We start from the raw sequence: 21,971 nt of genomic DNA on the forward strand, positions 1-21,971 counted from the left end.
ATCGGAGGGATTCCCCCTTGAAATCCCTCCGAGGTTTTCCCTTGAATCCCCGAAAGGATCCCTTGATCCCCGGAAGACCGATTCTGTCGAATCCCCCGGAAGCGAATTCCCTTGAATCCCGGGAAGGACTTCTACCCCCACCTGAATCCCCGGACGGCGTCTCTCGATATTCCCGGAAGGTTCTCTTGATCCCCGCAAGGGCATCTCCTTGAATTTCCCCGGCAATCCTATTCTCTGATCCCCGGAAGGATTCTCTTGAATCCCGCGACAGGAATATCTCCCTTGAATCCCCCGGAAGGGATTCTTTGAATCCGGAACGGATTCTCTTGATCCCCGGAAGGGTTGCTTCTTGAATCCAGAAAAGTATTCTCTTAATGAAACTTCCCCCGGAGGGAATGTCTCTTGAATCCCGGGAAGGTTCCTCTCTGAATCCCCGAAGGATTCTCTCTGACAATCCCCGGAACGGATTCTCTACATGGACATCCGAAGGATTCTCTTGACATCCCACCCGGCAAGGGATCTTTTCCCTTGAATTCCCCGAAGGATTCCCTGCAATCCCGCACAGGTCTCCTCTAACTCCCGCTGTCGACCCACAGGGATTCCCTTGACATCTTGAATCCCCGGAAGGGATTCCCTTGAATCCCCGAAGGGATTCCCTGAAATCCCCGGAAGGGATTCCCTTGAATCCCCGGAAGGGATTCCCTTGAATCCCCGAAGGGATTCCTTGAATCCCCGGAAGGGATTCCCCTTGAATCCCCGGAAGGGATTCCCTTGAATCCCCGAAGGATCCCTTGAATCCGGAAGGGATTCTTGATCCCGGAAGGGATTCCTTGAATCCCGGAAGGGATTCCCTTCCCCGGAAGGGATTCCCTGAATCCCCGGAAGGGATTCCCTTGAATCCCCGGAAGGGATTCCCTTGAATCCCGGAGGGATTCCTTGAATCCCGGAAGGGATTCCCTTGAATCCCCGGAAGGGATTCCCTTGAATCCCCGGAAGGGATTCCCTTGATCCCCGGAAGGGATTCCCTTGAATCCCCGGAAGGGATTCCCTTGAATCCCCGGAAGGGATTCCCTTGAATCCCGGAAGGGATTCCCTGAATCCCGGAAGGGATTCCCTTGAATCCCCGGAAGGGATTCCCTTGAATCCCCGAAGGGATCCCTTGAATCCCCGGAAGGGATTCCCTTGAATCCCCGAAGGGATTCCCTTGAATCCCCGGAAGGGATTCCCTTGAATCCCCGGAAAAATTCCCTTGAATCCCGAAGGGATCCTTGAATCCCCGGAAAGGGAATTCCCTTGAATCCCCGGAAGGGATTCCCTTGAATCCCCGGAAGGGATTCCCTTGAATCCCCGGAAGGGATTCCCTTGAATCCCCCGGAAGGGATTCCCTTGAATCCCCGGAAGGGATTCCCTTGAATCCCGGAAGCATTCCCTTGAACCCCCGGAAGAGATTCCTGAATCCCTGGACGGGATTCGAAAGAATCCCTGGACGGGATTCGAAGGAATCCCTGGACGGGATTTGAAGAAATCCCTGGCCGGGTTCGAAGGAATCCCCGGACGGGATTCGAAGGAATATCTGTACGGATCGAAGGAATCCCTGGACGGGAATTTTGAAGGAATCCCTGAAAGGATCCAAGAATCCCTGGACGGGATTCGAAGAAATCACTCGGCGGGATTCGAAGGAATCCCTGGATGGGATTCGAAGGAATCCCTGGATGGGATCCGAAGGAATCTCTGGATGGGATTCGAAGGGAATTCCTGGACGGGGATTCGAAGGAATCCCTGGACGGGATTTGAAAGTAATCCCTGGGGCGGGATTCGAAGAATCCCTCCGGGCGAGATTCGAAGGAATCCCTGGGCGAGATTCGAAGGAATCCCTGGGCGGGATTCGAAGGAAATCCCTGCACGGGATTCAGAAAGGATCCCTGACGGGATTTCGAAGGAATCCCTGGATGCGAATTTTGAAGGAATCCCTGGAAAGGATTCGAAGGAATCCCTGGACGGGATCGAAGAAATCACTCGGCCGGGATTCGAAGGAATCCCTGGAGGGTTCGAAGGAATCTCTGGATTGGGATTCGAAGGAATTCCTGGACGGGATCCGAAGGAATTCCTGGACGGGGATTCGAAGGAATCCCTGGACGGGATTCGAAGGAATTCCTGGACGGGATTCGAAGGAATTCCTGGACGGGATTCGAAGGAATCCCTGGACGGGATTTGAAAGAATCCCTGGGCGGGATTCGAAGGAATCCCTGCGCGAGATCGAAGGAATCCCTGGGCGGGATTCGAAGGAATCCCTGCACGGGATTCGAAGGAATCCCTAGATGGGATTTAAAGGAAACTCTGGATGGGATTTGAAAATTTTTTCAATCGTCGATTCACAGAAATATCTGCCATAATTAACACTATCTGCAACTTTGACTCTAGTGCGTGACCATTATCGATTACAACAATTACATGTAGCAGTCATGTTCCGCCTGCTTCCTGATTTCATTCAAACTGTTCCACCGCTTCTCCAAAACTCGATAGCTCGTTAATTTTAACGACAAGCTTTTAATTTGCGTAAGGGGTGTTGCATTGCACCGTACCTACGCCCGACGTGGTAAAAATGACGAAGAAAGTGAACCGGCGTTCATTAATTACATTGCCTTGGCGTTCGCATATCTGTCTCATGTCGACAGAAAACCCCGATACATGTAAAACTATTATGCGACTATCCAACCACCCCCTAATGATACTTCAACTTCAAATGATTCGGTGCTCTTGGCGGCGCCAGTAGGACGGTTGCGATAATTATCTCTCTAAATCTATGATTCCGACGTTTTTTTTGTTTTGTTCTGTTTCGCACACAGGTGTCCTCGACGGCGAGGAGGTACAGATCGACATTCTGGACACGGCCGGCCAGGAGGACTATGCAGCCATTCGCGACAACTATTTCCGCAGCGGTGAAGGGTTCCTGTGCGTGTTTTCCATCACCGAGGACGACAGCTTTCAGGCGACACAGGAGTTTCGGTAAGGCGGCGCGCTTTCCCCGTACCGTAGAACGGGGTAACTTTGATAATGCGATACTAAACGATGTGATACAAAACAACATAACTTTTGTTAATAAGTTACACAACAAAACAAATCCGAAAGTAATGAGTTTAGTATGACACCATTCATGTCAGAGCTAATTTGCGTTGAAATAATGAACATTTGAGGCTTCGTATTCCAATGTAATGAAATTGATGATATTTCAGCATGTTTGGAAACGCTTACATACAAACAATGCATTGTACATTACCATGTACGATCATGATTGAAGCACAGACAAACAGACGTCCACACTCTATCATTGTCCATCGACCCACCTTTTTTAACGGTCGATTAAAAATATGGTAGGTTGGACATCGCCACCCGCAGTGCTCGCATCGTTTTTGTTCGCGTTTGACCGTTTACACACTACCGCCATCTGTTTGGCCCGTCGGCCAATGCCTAATTCTAGCATTGGGCGTACATGATCCTCGTGACTATGATTTGGATCGAGATTTGTTATAAGTGTTACGTCTTGTTTGTGAGTTTTGAAGACTAATGTCACTCATCCTTCACAGCCTATTTTAAATATGGAGTAGTGTGTGTTCTTTCGATTCTGTTGCATGCTCCTGTAGAGTGAGCAACGGAATCAAGGCTCGGTTCGCGTTTTGCGAATGTGAAAATACATTCGTGTTCAGTCGAGGATGGGTTGCCAACTGGTGAGCTCGTTTTCATGCTTATCATAACACAATTGACAACGTTACGTTTATGTAATATCCAAACAAGCTCTGGATGGTTCGTCACTACAAGTGTCGACATAAACCCATATTCCCGTTTCGAATAGTACATTTCTATTTCCGTCATTACTAAAAAAAAGCATATTGAATAGTTTGGGTATTATGAATGTTGACGTACTTTTTTAATCTTCTACATTATATTTTCATCGCGAGTTATAAAATCAATACTGGTTTTAAGAAAGAGTCGTGTTTTTCATCGTTATCCATGGATCCGGCCCAAGGTGACTCCCAGATCTTTTTTCGTCCCTCACTATCAACATCCTTCTCGTGGTGATTCCTTCCCCATCTGAACTAAGTGTATAGACTTGACCGGCGCTGTTATTGATCAATAATATAATAGCAATTATTAAAAATTTATCAAAGATACCCCGTTTTACGATACGTTTTTGCTGGTTTCACATTTCATAAATCGTTCCTTTACTGATTTTAGGGAAAGATATTGCGCGTGAAAAAACGACGAAAATATCCCGTTTCTGCTCGTCGGGAACAAGTGCGACCTGAACGACAAACGGAAGGTGCCGCTGGCCGAGTGCCAAGGCCCGTGCGCAGCAGTGGGGAGTGCCATACGTCGAACCGTCGGCGAAGACGCGCGAAAACGTCGATAAGGTAGGTTCGATCTTTGATGAGTGTGTGTGTGGGATAATGCGGACGCTTTTCGGTGATGGGGCTCATTGGTTGGTTATTAGTTGTTTTCGCTAGGTATTGCGGTATTAAAATTTTGGCTTTTATGGTTGCTTTCGATTGCTGCTTTGGTTGCTTGTTATGTTTATTTTGTAAGAAAAGTTTTCTTTAACGGTTATTTACTTTCTAAAGAGCTTACACTAACAAGTTTTTTTATTCGGTACAATTCTATTAGTCGTTTTATCCATTTTATTCGTTTTATTTCGATTTAACTTTTTCGACGTTTGAATAACATATAAATACTAGGGTGGCCTATTTTTATCATTAAAAAAGTTAAGAGATAATTTTGAAGGGCCTCAATTGACTTATAATTTGTATATAAGAAGTAAGTAGGCCACATTTGTTAAGAAATGATATAGTCTCAGGCGTTATTCATATAAATGCTGAATTATCTAATATCACTAAATTCAAAACTCAATAAGCAAACGTCATCATAGTTCCATGAGTATATTCAATGCTAGAGCAAAAAGTTATATCTGCATATGTACAAGTTTGACGTAACTCCGCTACTTCAAGAAACTTGTCCCTACCCGATCCAAAACTTCTTAATTTTCTTGTATCGATATTATTTTTCTGATATTTTTTTCAATGCTGAGGTGCCTCTTCGTCTTTTCGAGGTCTTTACCGAAATCATTTGTTAGCTTACTAGTTCTTGTTTCCAAAAAAAAATCACTACACTTGTACTACTCGTTGATTCATACTGTTATGCATCAACGACAGACTGTCGATTATTGATTCCCAGCCATCTTGATGCTATGCAATTTTACCTTGCACAACTTATGGTCAGTTTTCCAGAGATTCCAAGCAGAGTGTACCCAACTTTCAGCAGCGAAGGTCACCTTTAGGAATTCCAACTTCGTTTTTTAGGGATTTTATATAAATGTTCTTTTCTTCTGGAATTTCCCCTGCATTTCATCCAGGGATTACTCTAGAAGATTTGTGTTAAGGTTCCTCGAGTTCATTTAAAGCTTTTCATCAGGAAAGGCTACACCAATTATTCCAGTAATTCTTCCAATTATGTTTAAATAGATTTCTTCTAGGATTCCACTAGGGGGTTTTCTAGGGTATCCCTGCAGAATACACACTAAGGAAAATTACCGACTTCGGTGATTCGTTTACCGAAATCTCAACAGCTGAACAGTCGGTAATCGTTTCGGTAAACGAAAAATTTACCGACACGTCTGTAAGCTAGGACTGGCGCTGCAACTGTCAATTTACCGACTGATCGGTAACGTTTACCGAATGAAAAAGTGTGGTTTGTAATTGATTTGACAGAAAAGCTGTATTTTTATTGTGGAAATAAAAAATCACCGGTGGATTCCTATTCGCAAGAAAAGATAAACAATCATGTTTTGTATTTTATTATTCACTTGTTCGGCCTAATCTTGCTCTTGTTGATACTTATGGTAATCTCAAAATCATCATCCAGTGGCCAATACATCCATCTGCTCGTGCTTTCAGCTAATACCAAGGTTACATTTTACAGTAAAATTGCATGTAGAAATATAGCGTTTGCTGAGCAGGACATGAATCCGGGGCGCTTGAATTTATTTTGCCCTATACGCAATTATGTGCAGAGACAGCGTTTGTCGAGTGCAAGTGGTCATCACCCATCTGAAAAAATATGTTATGCTTCGTGAGTATAGGACCAAATAATTTCCCTCTAAGAAATCTTACCGTATAGCGTGGCTGCTTATATTTGGCATATATTCTGTTCACGATATTAAAGAAATTGCCTCTAACACCCGGTTTTATCACTCAAAAACATCCGATCGAAACACGAGAGCTGAACGAAAACATAATATGGCGGAATTGACGTTTCTCGCTGTACATGTTACCAATTTCGGTAATGTGGACACGATTTACCGAAACTCAGCTAATAGTTTTACGGATTTCGGTAAAATGGCTGATTTACAGGTTAATCTGTAAAACATTTCACCGTGTTCGGTAAATTCGTGAGAATTCACAGACCGTTCGTCTTATAATTTACGGATGTCGGTAATCAGGCTATCAAATACCGAATCATCAGTAAATTTCTAGTTCACCGATTTATTCCGGTAAATTATTTTACCGAACTCCGAGTGTCCTGTTTAAGTGTGTATTTTTCAGAGTTTCAAATAAAGATTTACTGTTAAAAATAAAGATTCCGGAAAATTATCTAGAGTATCCTTTAATACATCCTCAAAGATCTAAATCATCGTTTCCCAAACTTGGCTTTCAAGACCCCCCGACCCGTCAACGGCTCACGCTATGTTTTTTCTCGCTAGAGATCAGTATTTGATCTATATTTTCATAATCGGAAAGTTTTAAAAATGTTCTACCGGTGAAATTTTTTTCATACATTTTGTATGGGCTGAAATGCGTCGAAAAAAGGGGTTTTCATGGGTTTTAGTATGAAAAATAGCTGAAAAGTGGAAAAAATCAAAATTTCACCGATGGAATATTTTAAAACTTTCCAATAATGATAATATAGGTCAAATACTGATCTCTAGCGAGAAAAAACCCAATGTACATTCGATTTTTATAATTGTCTGTTTCAGACATAGCGTGCGGCTCGCTTGCATGTAAGGTACCGCGGGCAAGTGGGTAAATGGGTAAGTGAAATAATTGTATATTTTACTGAATATGTGAATTAACGTTTTAAACTCATGCGTAAACCTTCGAGGGCCATTCAGAACATTACGATAGGTAAAGAGATTCCTGAGATGTTTCAACCATTATTGCATAATACAGCGAAAGATTGTTAACCTGTTAAATATAACTCCGTAACAAGTTGGCGGCGTGCAATCTTATTTTAATATTTTCAGCGGAAAATAATTTTCTGTACCACTTCTAAGATGTCCCCTCTGACAGTTTTAAACTGCAATAAAAAAAGTTTTAGAATTAATTCGACATAGACCTAACAATAACTAAATTGAAACATCGTCAATTTTTCTAATCGCGTGGGGCAAGTGAAAAGTTTCTCATTAGAGATTGAATTTGTGTTTTCTCTTTAGGTAGATATAAATATACAAGGTTCTCAATTATCATAGAACAACAGAATGTGCTGATAATTCAAGAAAAATTATACTAAAAGCGTTAAATGGTGTTATCATAACCAAATCATAGAACTTCTCTAAAAATAAGGTTGCCAAATATTACGATATTAATATGTTTACCTCAGACAGCCGATTAGACGAAAGACGTTGATTGAAAAGTTCCGATATAAGAAAACACACGGAAAACTTGTGGAATGTCTATGTAAAGCTAGTTCAAAACATAAAAATGGGGTATAGCTGTATCCACATAAAAAATTTCTAATACTTTATTGAAGGATTCCGTTCGATTTCTTTCGAAGAGTTGTCCGACGTCATATCCGATTTGCTTAAAAACAAATAACGAGAGGTGGAAATTCTACAGAGCAGAAATGCAATTGCTGTCCCATGATGTAAGAATCAACATTGAAAATGTTGCAGTTATAACGTTGCCGAATCATTTTAACAAACATAACTGAACAGAAGAAAACTCAATAACAAGAATAAAATTTTATTTGTTTACATGTTACTTATATTATTGTTCATTGGGACGCCTTAACAAATATTAAAGGTAATAGAAATCGTGAATGTAACTGTTGGTTTTTGGATTTATTGTTCAAAACGATAAACTTTTCACTTGCCCCACCTATGGGGCAAGTGAAAAGTAAGGAGGCTTCTTCCAAAACTTTTTCTGTACTTTTTTCTTCAATTTTACATAAAAATCAATTTCAGTATACTGCTTATATTTGGTGGAAGTCAAGCTAAAAAATATACACGACCTCATTTGTTTTAATGTAAGGTCTCTAGAATTTGAAGAAATCCCAACTATGCAAAATCCATTACCCACTTGCCCCACGGTACCTTACCACAAAAAAGAGGTGACGAGACGTTGGGGGTCGCGAAATTCAAGTTTGGGAAACGATGATCTAGATGCTACTTTAGAGGACACAGGACCTACAGGAGTTCATCAGTTATTCTTCAAAAGGTTTCATCAGAGATTACTTTTGGTTTTCTAGTGTAATAATACCAGTCTTTTAGAAATTTGAACAGGGCTGCTATTTTAAGGAAGGATGATTTCAACTGGGCCAATAGCAGATCTCTTTTCAGAGATTTGGACTTTATTTCAATACAAGTCTTCAAAAAGTCTCTTATTTCGATGAAAGGCATTTTTTCATCATGTCACTTTTTTCCTTTTTATTCTTTCAAATAAGCCAGGTGCAAAATTCTACCTAAATTGATACCTTTTAGAAATTCACACGGGTTTCTCTGGAATATCTTCTCAGACTATTCGAGGAAAAGTTTCAAGAATTATTCTAGTGATTTCCTCAAAGGTTTTTTTTCTGAACTAATTTTAGGAGCTCCGGAGCTCCGTAATTTCTCCTGAAATACATTTATACCTCTCCCAGGAAGGGTTGTGCTACTTACCAGTTCAGTCAAATAATACAAAATATCTTATCGTTCTTTCTAGTTCACCAGTATATGATTGCATACAATTTCTGCACCTTTTTCAACTGCATCATTTATCAATGAACGGGTCATTCGGGGATAAGGGTCGTTCGGGGAACTAGCGTTCGGGGGTACCGACATTCGGGGAATAGTAGCACAATCCCCAGGAAGTCGCCTAGATATCCCTCCAGTGATTTTTCAAAAGAGGATTTCTACAGAAGTTGCTCCTGGAAATTTTTCAGAACTCCAAGGCTACAACTTTCAATAATTTCCGCAAGGCTTTCTTTCAAATTTTCTCAAGATTTCCTTCAGTTATTTTCCTAGTTATTCTCCCTTGTTTTCTATATTAGATGCTCTAGGAAACTATGCGCTGTTCTAAAAGTTCCTAGAGAAATTCTGTTAAGAAATCCATAGTTTATTTGTCAAGAAATTCGTTCAGGGATTTTTGTGGGAAACAAAAAAAAAAAAATCACCAAAAGTTACTACGCCTATTTTTTCAGTTATTTTTCCAGCTATTTCATAGGGATTTCTCAACGAATTCATCCACAACTTCTTTCAGGAATTCTAGAATCATACCAGGAAATCTGGTTAGAACTCCTCCAAGAATTCCTCAATCAATTAGTCTAGAGATTTCCCATGAAGTTCCTCCAGACATTTCCCAAGAAATTCCTCCAGTATTTCATGCAGAAACTACTCATGCAGTCCTTCTCCAAACATTTCTCTCCATGGATTCTCAAAAGGCGGAAAACCACACTGCAGAATGCCAGAAGGCGGAAAATACCACAAGGCGGAATTTTGAAAAGCCAAGAATACCACTAGGCAGAAAGACCACAAGACGGAAAATATCAGAATTTTCTGCCTTCTGATAAGGCAAAAAGTACCGAAAGGCGAGAAGTCCGAAAGTACCGAAAGGCATAATGTACCCGAAGGGCAGAAAACACCGAAAGACGGAAAAGTCCGAAAGGCGGAAAATGAACCAGAGTTCGATTGGAGGCTGAAGTGAGGAACAACCCCAACCCCACTTAATTCCCAACTGGAATCCTGCATGTCCCCTATAAAAAGCCGTAAACGGCCTTGGAACGCGATTTTAACAAGACAATTTGCACCGTCTTCAGCACATAGGCTGCTCAGACTGAACGATTACTAAACACTACTTTGGTCCTCTAAGATCTCCATGGACACTCTTACGCTTCTCACGAAACATTTGTGGGCTTCGTGGCCATGCGATTAGTGTTACCAAGCATTTAGCCGCATCGAGTGAAGGAGTGTGGGTTCGATTCCCGCTTCAGTCCGGAAAACTTTTTCGTCAAGGTATCTGAAAGAGAGGTAGATCAATCTGTCAGAATACTGCATCCGCCATGTTGAAATTCCAGGTGACAGTTGGCGAGTTTGTTTTGGTTAGAGGATGCTAGAAAAAGCTATGTCTCACACACATAGCTTGAATGTTTGGATTAGTTTAAATCCCAAATCATGGATTAATTTCTTCAAACAGGCTTGTGTTCAAGATTTCGAGTTCAAAATCACTTATTATATCATTTAAAACAAAACACGGAAGGAAACACAAATTTCACTCAGGAATGCGGAAGAAAATTATCACTTCACCGGTAGGATTTGTTTTCTGTGGCAGGGATCTGTGGTTAGGGATAGAACAATCCCGTAGAAACGATACATGCAATCATACTCGCCAGCAGTCACTTCCACCTTCCCAGCAGCTGACCTCGCTTTGCACCCACTGACTGCTTAGATTGGTAAAGCTCCCTTCAAGAAATCTTGCTTTTTGTCATTTTGACTGTGCCACTGCACGGTGACGTCATCAGATCAGATCAGATCTGATCGCTCTCTTTCCCTCCTTCGAGAATTCTGAAAACAATGGTGCCTGTCAAAGTTGACAGGTACTGGCACCTTTGTTTTCAAGTTTTGTTAAAGAGCGAAAGAGAGAGAATTTCGCCGTGAAATGCCTAATTGCATGCTAGTCCGTTATCTAATGCGGTACTTCCTTCATTCGTCCACTGGAAGCATTGATGGGTCGGTGTCTTAAAATGGTGTCTTGGCTTATAATGGATTTTTAGGCGATTTGAGTGAGAATTCGAATACAATAAGATGGTGGATATAGAAAGGTTACAGAAAAGTATACACTCAATGCAACCCTACCTACACCCTTCTTGGAATCTTGCATGCGCCCATCAAAAGTAGTAAATGGTAATGAAATGCAAATTTGGTAACCTTTAAGACCCCCTCAACAGTTTTACACTTGTCAAGATCTTCATAAGCTGGTGGTAAAATGGGGTCCAGGGGAAGAATTGATTGCAAGAGAATATTTAAAAGTTTAGTCCATGAATTGAAGGAGCGAGGTTTTACGAAAGTTTGCAAATTGATGCATTAGGTATAGGAAAATGCGTGACATCGGTCGGCCAAAACTTTCGAAAATGAGGGACGTAATCCTAGAATCCTCCCTAATCATAAATATGCCGTGTACTTTAGGCTTTGCGGCTGATTCCGCCTTTTGATCTTTTCTACCTTTCTGTGCTCCGCCTTTTGGGCTTTCTACCTTTTGATGTTTCCTGCTTTTCGGTTCATTCCTCCTTCTGGTAATTCTGTCTTTCGGTCTTTTCCGCCTTATGGAATTCTGCCTTCTGGTAATTCCGCCGAGTGGTTTTCGGCCTTTTGGGGTAAGATCAGATATTTACATAATATTGAAACTGTTCCATTACTTACTCCGATTATTTCTGTACAAATTTCTGCAAAGAATCCGTACGACGTTTTTCAAAGATTTCCTTCTAATGATCCTGCAGGATATTGTCCAGGAATTCTTTGGTTTCTGTTTATTTTCTTGGTTCCTGTTTGATTCCTTTTCGTTCTCTTTTCTGAGGCATGGGGTCTCTAAAGTTCCTATTTTTAAGACTCTAAGCGCTGCTTCAATGATTTCCGAGAAAAAAGCTATTACAATTTCTTGAAGGAATGCTTGAAAAATTAACTAAGTTACTTGAAGAATTCGTTGAGTAATTCTGGAGGTGTATTTAGATAAATGTCTGATTGAAATCATACAAAAAAAACTTGAACTGGAATTTAAAAGGTCGCAGAGTAAGCAAGTATCTACGTAGAGCTACTGGAAACAGTGAATGAATATATGAAAAATAATTCGGAAGAATCACTGGAAAAATACATAAAGATTCTGAAAAAAAAATCTAAACAATCTCATTTAGGAAACCCTAAACCAGTCTCTGGAGTAATTCGTAAAAAAATCGTTCGATACGTTTGCATTTCAATTCTCCACAAAATACTGAACGAAAATCTTAGTGGAACTTATAGGAAAATTTATGCAAGAATCACTGGATAAATTTTGGGAAAAATAAATTTAGAACTTCCATGAAAAACTTCTGGAGGAATTCCTAAAGGTATTCCTGGAGCAATTTCTGAAGATACCTCGTGGTTTCAAAAAAAATCAACAAACATCTTGGGGATGGTACACAAATTATGTCACGCTAAATTTCGACTTTTTCGACCCCTCCCCCTTTGTCACGTTTTTTGTATGAGTCCTTCGAAAATTTTGTAAGGCTTGTCACGCTTGGCTTGACCCCCTCCCCTCTTGGAGCGTGACGTAATTTGTGCATGACCCCTTGGAGTATTTCCTAGTTAAAATTGTTAAAGATGTCAGGTTGAATTTTCGAAAATGTGATGAACGAGAAACTTGAAGGAAACCGTAGGAATATCCATGACAGAATCACTGGATAAATTCTTTGAATATAAAGGACTCTTTTAAAAAACATATTTAACTTTTACTACTGTAAATGAAACTATTCAGCGAGAGTAAATCATCAGTTGGTTCAATTAGTCAGCGTGTGAGTTTCCTCTAGAAGACAGTAATAATGAGAAGGCTTATGATAAGCAGGGATTAATGCTGAGAAAATTGGGAGTATCTCTCACTGATCGCTATCTGTAACAATCATGATCCGCAACACATCATGAGAGTCTGTTATGATCTTCATCCACAGCTCTGAATAGATCGGAGGGATAACAGTGTATGATAAAACCCATCCAAATCCAAGCTCCAAACTTCCAAGCGGATGTTAGAGAATTGTTTATTTTGCCAGTAAAATAAAACGCCCACCCCAGTGGTAAATAAGCGTGAGAAATGGGTTTTGTCATCGTTCTCTCTTTGGGCATCTCGCTCGCTGCCGTTATGTATCAAGCTTGTTACAGTTTGCGAAACATTTCCGATCATGGACCGATACATATGAGATGCCTGAAAATCTGAGATTAAGCCCAAGTGAAAATGGTGCAAATGTCAAAACTGAAAAAGCAGTTTTCTCCTTTTAAACCAACAAATCGAAGAAAATAAAAGCATATAGCTGTTTTATTTGGCAAATAAAAGAGCTGTGTGTTTTTTTTCGATTTGTCTGGCAAAAAAGAGAAAATTGCCTTTTAGTATTGACATTTGCACCATTTTTACTTGGACCTTAAGCTATTTCGAGTGTGAGTTGTGAGCTATATGGAGGACATACAAATAAAATCCAAGGCATTTCGTTAAAAAAAACAATTGAACATAGGTTGAAGGTTATAAAATTTGCAGTGTTGCCAAATCTGCATCTGCTAACTTTATCGTCATTCTTGTACATATCGTAGAATTTGTTCGTCAACTCCCTATCAATCTTCACCTGTCGCGCTCTTTCTACCCTATCGTCGGTAATGTTCACATTTTGCGTCTCTTTCTCTTTCTCTCTGATTCCTCACCACCCCCTAACACCCTTAACAGGTTTTCTTTGACTTGATGCGCGAAATACGCTCGCGGAAAACGGAAGACTCGAAAGCACCGAACGGACGCGCCAAAGACAAGTCGAAACGAAGGAAACTCAAGTGTACGCTGATATAGAAGGTGGAAGCGCAATCCCTACTGTAGTGTGCTGATCAACAAGTGCGCCGAAGGACCGAGAATCATCCTAACTCGCAAACGCATACACACAAAAAACACATACACTTTCACTCGGACACTCATGAACATATACATATAGGCATGTAGTGGACAAGAGGAACACAACCGATGGATGAAAATCTCTCCATTTTAATTAAATTAATATATTACTTAAGTTTAAGCTGTATCATTACCGAGAGGAGACCGGATCGAAGCAAGGAAACGTCAAAGTTAAGCCGAATCGATCAAATTTAGAGACAGAAAGAGAGAAAGTTCACTCGTTAGCATTAAGGAAAAGGTTATCGCATACACGCAAATATGCTAATTATTTGTTACATAAATAATTGATGGAAACGAGCAAATAAACTGGAAAGAAATGCGTATAAATTAAGCTTAACCGATTGGTGTACATTTATTTTTGGTTTGCTTCAAGCTATTGATTTGTTTAATTTGGTTTTTGTTTTTATCCCATAAACGCCTTTTAGTTTCCTCCATTGTTGTTTTTCTGCGCTAAAAATGTATTTGCGAATCGCTTACTATCATATCGCTAAAAATCAAAACAAAATTGCCGCTACGCTGCTGTGGCTGCGAGAGTGTGAGTGTACCGTACACGTGTATGTGTGTTATTATCCATAGCCGTTGTCAGTCAAAGTGTGTCCGCCATCTTTGCCATCAGTGGAGCACGTGTTCGCCATATTGGATTTTGAATTTTAATCAAAGTCACACACATTTGGTTTGGTTTTATCGTTCACCCGTTTTTCTTGTTTTTATTTTATTTTGGCAATCTTGATCAAACTTGAAATGGTAATCATAAAAAAACGTTGAAACCTCACTAGATTTTCTACGACCTGATTCGGGACATTTCCAATCGCAAGAAGAAAAGCCAGGAAACGGTACAGCAACCGAAGCGGGAGAAACACCACTGTTGCCAGTTGCTATAGAAACCGGCGTGGAGAATCGAGGCAACTGGGATTCAGTCCTGAAAGCATTCTCTGTGCGCGGATAAGTCGGATATTGCACCGTTGCACCTTAATCATCATCATAGCCGTAACATACATATTTTTAGTTTACTCGTCGTTGTCGTGTAAGCATTAAGGCGAATCAAGAAACATTGAATTTGACGTTTATAATTTTACATTGCTGTACAAAATTTATGGAAAAATATAGCTTTGCATGCTTTAATTTTAGTTTTCACGCATTCGGATCGTTTACGAATCAGTTGAAAAAGAACAAATCAAATAGATGCACATTCATAAACAGAGGTATCACAACAATTCAGCATCATCAACAACAAACCAAACCTTATACTTAAGGGCAAATGAAACGAATAAAATACCTGGTACATTTTTCAAACCATCAAGGATATTATCAAAATCAACGCTGTGTTAAAAAAAGCGTCGATCCAGCCGAAAAGATGGAATAGTGTATGGAAGGCGTTTTCTTTTGGTTCGTTTGCTATGAAAATGATATAATGAAAAAGAAACAATCTCTTACAAAATAGTCACTGAAAATCAATAAAGACAGCATTGAATTGAGCGATGTGTTTCAGGAGAGTTTGATTTTTAAGACAAAACCGAAAGCCTTTGATCTAAGATTACCTAAACTAGTTTTATTCACTCCATTAGGGTTGTAATGATTATTACTGCTTCGGTGCCGATTGGTGATAAGCAAAACTTGAAGTTCATATAAAAAAATGCCAATTTGAACAAACTGTGATTCAAAATTATGCAAGTAGCCGTACTGATAAACGCGCACAAATAAATAATAAACAAGACCTGTTCCAGTTGGGATGTAAATCCGGGAAGAATAAGAAAAAGTCCTTTGCTATGCAGCACACGGAGAAAAAAAATACTTAATTTTTACTTAAATTAATAAATGAATTATCCTTTCAACCCAAAATCTAAATATTCTTCTGCATGAATGTAAAGGAATCGTTTAAATATTACGTAATGCAACAGGGGGAGGGAGGTGGTTTTTCGTAGTGTTACGGTCCATTCAAAAAATTTAATTTTTTCATACAGAAGCTTTTACATGGGGGAGGGAGGGGTTCTAAAATTGGCAAATTTTGCGTTACGTAATATTTGAATCATCCCTAATCAGATAGAGCAGATGGGTTTAATGTGGCCCAATATTTGCAAATTCGGGTAAATGCATTTTTTATGCTTGGATTGAAAGAATTCAGTAATCAATCCAAATTTAGGTAAAGTTTTCTAATGGAATCAGAGGCAAACTGCCTAATGTCAACCTTGGAACTACAGACAACTCTCCCTTACTCGATATTCTGTATCTCGATATCGAGTTAGAGAACCATAGTCAAAGTTGGTTTCCATGGCTACCTCCGATGGTCCCTTGAATCGCGTTTACAGTGGCTTTGTGTCTGAAAATATGCGAATGCTGGAGATCCGAAATATCTCTTAAGCACTGTAAACGCTATATAGGCCTATGTGGACGGTTTGCCAGCCTGGCAGAAGCGGAGAATCCACCAGCTGATATGTGGCATGGCTACAAATCGTACAAATCAACGTACGACTTACCGGGGATATACCAAATGATTGAGATAGGCAAAATTCTGCCTAACTTCAAATGCTTATAACTTTTTGAGAAATGGATTAAATTTGATGCATCTGGAAGCATTTGATGGAAAATTTGGTCTAGTTTCAGTTATTCGCTTGGCTCTGCAGATTGGCTATACATACTGGCCATCGGATTCCGGAGATTGAAGTTCGATGCCCATATTGATATGGTCTCACGCATGGACGGAATTGACCACTTCTTCCAACATTTTTGGTAACTGATCATATTTTTCGGAACGAGTTTTTCGGAAATGGCCATATCTCGGAGGATTTCCAACGAATCTTAATGCGCCCTGCATTCGATTTTAAATTGGTTCTAGTTTCTTGAGAAAATGTTAATATCTATAGAAATTCACACCGCACAAAATTACAAGCGACAGAAAAAAAGTGTGATTTAGACATGAACTCGGAACATCCGGAACATTTCCGGTATCCGATGGCCAAGCAAATTACTGAAACAAGATCAAATTTGCCATCGAATGCATCCAGATACATCCAATTCCATCCATTTTTTCAAAAAGTTATAAGCATTTGAATTTGGGCAAAATTTTACCTATTCCCTGTAGCTTGATTGACCACGAACTCGAACTGGTTTATTCCTCTTTGTGTACGTTTTATATGCTTAAGCTCGGTACCTCAAATCTCTGATGAGATGAATTCTCATTTCACCAAAAGCCAACAGTAGTTCTCAACTTGCCACTGCAATATCTTCATCCTTTAAAAAGCTGAAGTCTACTGAACTCAAACTTAAAAATAATGTAACTGCAAATTGATTTTTTTTACTTTTCTGTTTTCTTTTTGGTTGCCTGGCAGGGTGTTCTGTAAGAGTCATTCTAAAAGACTTCTTCAAAAGCAGGACCTTGATCAAGAATCAAAGAATCAGCTGCAAATGGTGCAGCGTTTTTCTCTTGTGAAACATTTCCTTTCCGAATATAACAGAACCGGCTGCGTAGTTTATTTATTTATTTATTTATTTATTTATTTGGTGGTGTATTCATCTGACAATATGGACCTATGCACGGGTTCACTATTTGACGTTTTAGCGGTGCCGTGTTTTCTAGGTGACCATGGAAACTAGTGAATTCGGCACCGCTCAAACGTCAAATTAGTGAACTCGTGCATTGGTCCATTGGTGCATTGTGTGTCTTAATGAATCTATAGTTAGAGTTTAAACGTCAATATTGAATAAAATCTATGTTATGATACATTTGATTGAAAACGTTCATCATTCATCGAATTGGCTCGTTCGAATCGTAGGCGTGGAGTCGTCGTGGTAAGCGAAAGAAATCATTGGAGCGGAGCGTATATGCTGGCACGTTTATATCTAACGATCCCAGTAAATTAGGAGCATCAAGTTCCCCAGTCAGGACCTTCGAGATGAACACAGCCTTGGCATTTTCTCTGCGTAGTTGTAATAGTTCGATTTGCAGAAGCTGGCATTTAGCTTCGTACGGAGGCAGGTTCACAGCATCATTCCAAGGGAGCAACCGTAAAACAAATCTTAAGAATTTGCGCTGCACAGCTTCAATTCGGTCAATCATTGTTGCATGATAGGGATCCCAAACAATAGAGGATGATTTCAGTATAGGACGGACCAGACCTACATACAATGATTTAAGAGTTCATGGGTCGCGAAATTCCTTTGTTATTTTGGACATAAATCCTTGTTGACGACGAGCTTTTTTCACGATCTCCTCGTAATGATACTTAAAGGTGAGTTCGGTGTCAAGAATAACGCCCAGGTCTCGTATGGGGCGATCCATTAATTATGTAAGACAATTTTCGGGGTTTTTGAACCCCCTCTCCCCCCATGGTAAGATTTTTTGTATGAAAATTAAAAATAATGTGTATGGCGCGTAAGAAATCTCAAAAAAAAATAATAAAATAATTTAGGGCTCCTCTCAATATTTTTGAGATTGTTTTAAATGTTTGTAACTGCTTTTCGACCCACTTCTTAGTTGTAACATTTAAATTAAACCAACTCATAGCCTTGTGTGAGTGTCAGACATGTTGAAATGAAGGTATTGATATTAATATTAATATTCAATTACACCTGAACCGTTCGAGAACCAGCTGGAGCCAGATGAGCCAATTTTGACCGCGAGTTTCCTGTTACACAGGTATGATTTGAACCAAGCTTCTTTAGCTTTGCCAGTAAAATCGAATGGCTAACACGATCAAAAGCTGCTTTCAAATCAGTGGCTATCTGCTTGCCACGTCCGATATTTTTCAGAAAATTCCACTAAGTTAGTTGTAACACTGCGTCCCGGGAAAAACCCATGCTGTTCCCTACTGATGTACTGCTTTACACGAGAAAACATGTAGCTGGACACTAATATTTCCAACAGTTTTGAGAAAGCACATAAAGAAGTGATTCCTCGGTAGTTACGGACATTATTTTGTCATTTTTTTAGTGCACCGGAAACATGAACGATGACTTACACAGTGTAGGAAAACGACATTGCTGCATTGACATGTTGTAGATGTGCAGAAGAGGTACAATTAATCCCGTGAAACAATTTTTAAGGATGCAGGCAGGAAATCCATCAGGATCAGGGTGATAGGAGATAGGTAATCCAAATCAGCTTCTCTTTCTTCTTCATTCTGGCTGGTTGAAATGCCCGGACTGTAGCTGTTGTTGTTGTTAAAAGCGTGTCTGGTCCACTGTCATAAAAACCGAACGGCCACGAGTTTTGACTCGCGAATCCGGAGGGACTTTGACTTTTGACGCCTATGCGTCGAAAATACTAGGAGAAATATGCATCACGAATTTTAGTGGCTGCCGTTGACGAATATCTGCTTTGTTTGTGATTTTGTAATATGTTATATCACCTTTCCTCACAACTCTCTGCTGTACATTTGATGAAAAAATCTGAATTAAAACACGTGAACGTGAACAAAAGTCTGCGTTGTTCATGCGACATGATGGCCAGTACATAATTTCGTATTCGTATGAGCAATAACACCAACCAATCCATAATTACAGGCATTAAACTCGCGCGTAAACGACTACCGAATGGCCGTGCCGGATTCCTGCTTCGACATTATTGTCCTGACAGAAACTTGGCTTGACTCGCAAACGCTATCTAGTCAGGTGTTCGGAACTGACTACGAAGTGTTTCGCTGCGATCGTAATCCTAACAACAGCAGGAAGCTCACGGGAGGCGGCGTACTCGTAGCTGTCCGTTCCAGATTGAAGGCGAAGTTAATCGAAAAAGAATCGTGGAAATGTCTGGAACAAGTTTGGGTGTCCATCAAGCTTGGCGATCGATCTCTTTTATTGTGCACGCTCTACATTGCTCCTGATCAAGTTCGTGATAATGAGCTCATAGAGGCGCACTGTGACTCAGTCATCACTGCAATGGAGTCCGCCAATCCCGTCGACGATGTTTTCATCTTGGGCGACTTCAGTCTACCAGGCATTTCGTGGATATCATCTCAAAACGGCTTCCTTTATCCAGACCCTGTACACTCTTCGTTGCATGATTGTGCAGTCAGTCTTCTAGACAGTTACAGCGCAGCCACACTAGCACAAATCAACCACGTGGTCAACGAAAATAATCGTAGCCTGGATCTTTGTTTTGTTTCTGTGCAAGACCAAGCTCCATTCATTGGAGCGGCACCCTGGGAGCTTGTAAAAGCAGTACCGCACCACCCTCCGTTGATTATTGCCGTTGAGAATTGATTTCGACAACTGTCCTGCTGCATAGCAGCCGTATTGGCCGACATCAACTGGGATAACGTGCTCGATCTCAGAGACATTAATACTTCTGCGCGAACTTTTTCTCACATCTTGACATACGTCATAGACAGACACGTGCCGAAGAAAGTTCTCCATCATGACTCCCGCCCTCCATGGCAAACTAGCGAATTTCAAAAATTCAAATCAGTCAAGAGAGCTGCTCTAAGGAGGTATACAAAGTATCGGACACCTTCATTGCGAAGCTACTATACCTGAGAGTCAACTACGAGTACCAACGTGTCAGTCGTCACTGTTTTTTGCAGTACCAGCGAAGCATAGAACTGAAATTTAAACGCAAACCAAAATCGTTCTGGAAGTACGTAAATGAGCAGCGCAAAGAATCGGGCTTTCCTTCTTCGATGGAATGGAATGGCAAATCCTCGTCCTGCTTACAGGAAATCTGTCAGTTCTTCGCTAGCAAATTTGCCAGCGTATTCAGCGGGGAAAGTATAAGCAATGCTCAGGTCATTTGTGCAGCCAACAATGTCCCCATGAATGGCCAAGCTTTGGGGAGTCTTGATTTGGATATCAATGCTGTATCCTGGGCCGCTTCGCAGTTGAAATCGTCCAACCATCCTGGACAAGATGGAGTTCCCTCAGAATTTCTCAAAGAGCATATCGGAAATTTGCTTGCACCGCTCTGCTGTTTATTCCGACTATCTCTTTCTTCAGGAATTTTTCCTTCCTGTTGGAAAGTGGCAGACATGTTCCCGGTGCATAAAAAAGGAAGGAAACGCGACGTAGATAATTACCGTGGAATTACGTCCTTGAGTGCTGTGTCGAAGTTATTCCAGCTTGTTGTAATGGAACCTATGCTCTCTCACTGCAAGCACCTGCTGGATTCCGATCAACACGGATTCACCGCCGGCCGCTCAACAACCACTAACCTACTGTGCTTCACCACTTTCATTACCGACAGTATGATCGCTCGAGTGCAGACTGACGCTATATATACTGACCTGTCGGCCGCTTTTGACAAGTTGAATCACGATATTGCTATTGCCTAACTTGACAGATTTGGCGTCTGCGGTAATCTTCTGAGTTGGTTCGGCTCTTACCTAACCAATCGTCAGCTAACAGTTGTGATAGGCGATTGCAGTTCTGACAGTTTTCACGCTACATCCGGTATACCACAAGGAAGCCACCTGGGACCACTGATTTTTCTGCTTTACTTCAACGACGTTCATCTCGTTATCAAAGGCGTATGCAGACGACCTGAAAATATTTTTACGGATATGCTCTGTTGCCGACTGTTTATACCTACAGCAGCAACTTGATCGTTTCGCCAGTTGGTGCTCGCTGAATGGAATGGTGGTTAACCCTACCAAGTGCTCCATCATCACGTTTTCTAGAAAAAAGCAACCAACCACGTTCGATTATAGTTTGCTTGGCACGAAAATTGAACGTGTGAATCACATCAAGGATTTGGGCGTGTTCCTTGATTCACAGTTAACGTAAAAACAGCATATCTCGTATACCGTCAGTAGAGCGTCAACGACTTTGGGATTCATCTTCATCTACTGTTTAAAATCGCTATTTTGTTCTCTCGTGCGTTCCACGTTGGAATATGGTTCCGCTGTTTGGAGTCCTATTTATAATAATGGCGCAGAAAGGATCGAATCTGTTCAACGCCGATTTCTCCGATTCGCACTCCGTAAGCTACCTTGGAGAGATCCATTCCGCTTCCCGAGCTATGAGAGTCGATGCCGATTGATAGACTTGGGCCTCCTCCGGAACAGAAGGGATACAATCAGAGCTTTAACTATTGCAGACGTTTTACTGGGTCGTATCGACTGTAGGAGA

The 21,971-nt window shown here is 40.8% G+C and overlaps 1 pseudogene across 1 annotated transcript; it reads left to right on the top strand.

Moving 5' to 3' along the window:
• The first annotated feature begins 2,846 nt into the window (after positions 1 to 2,846).
• On the top strand, positions 2,847 to 15,389 carry LOC110681482 (annotated as a pseudogene). Its single transcript, XR_002503213.1, has 3 exons — positions 2,847 to 3,006; positions 4,255 to 4,409; positions 14,690 to 15,389. The product of XR_002503213.1 is annotated as a ras-related protein Ral-a-like (transcript).
• Positions 15,390 to 21,971: the final 6,582 nt, after the last annotated feature.

Source organism: Aedes aegypti, unplaced genomic scaffold (genome assembly GCF_002204515.2).
Source record: "Aedes aegypti strain LVP_AGWG unplaced genomic scaffold, AaegL5.0 Primary Assembly AGWG_AaegL5_hic_scaff_992_PBJ_arrow, whole genome shotgun sequence".
Classification (NCBI taxonomy): Eukaryota; Metazoa; Arthropoda; class Insecta; order Diptera; family Culicidae; genus Aedes; species Aedes aegypti.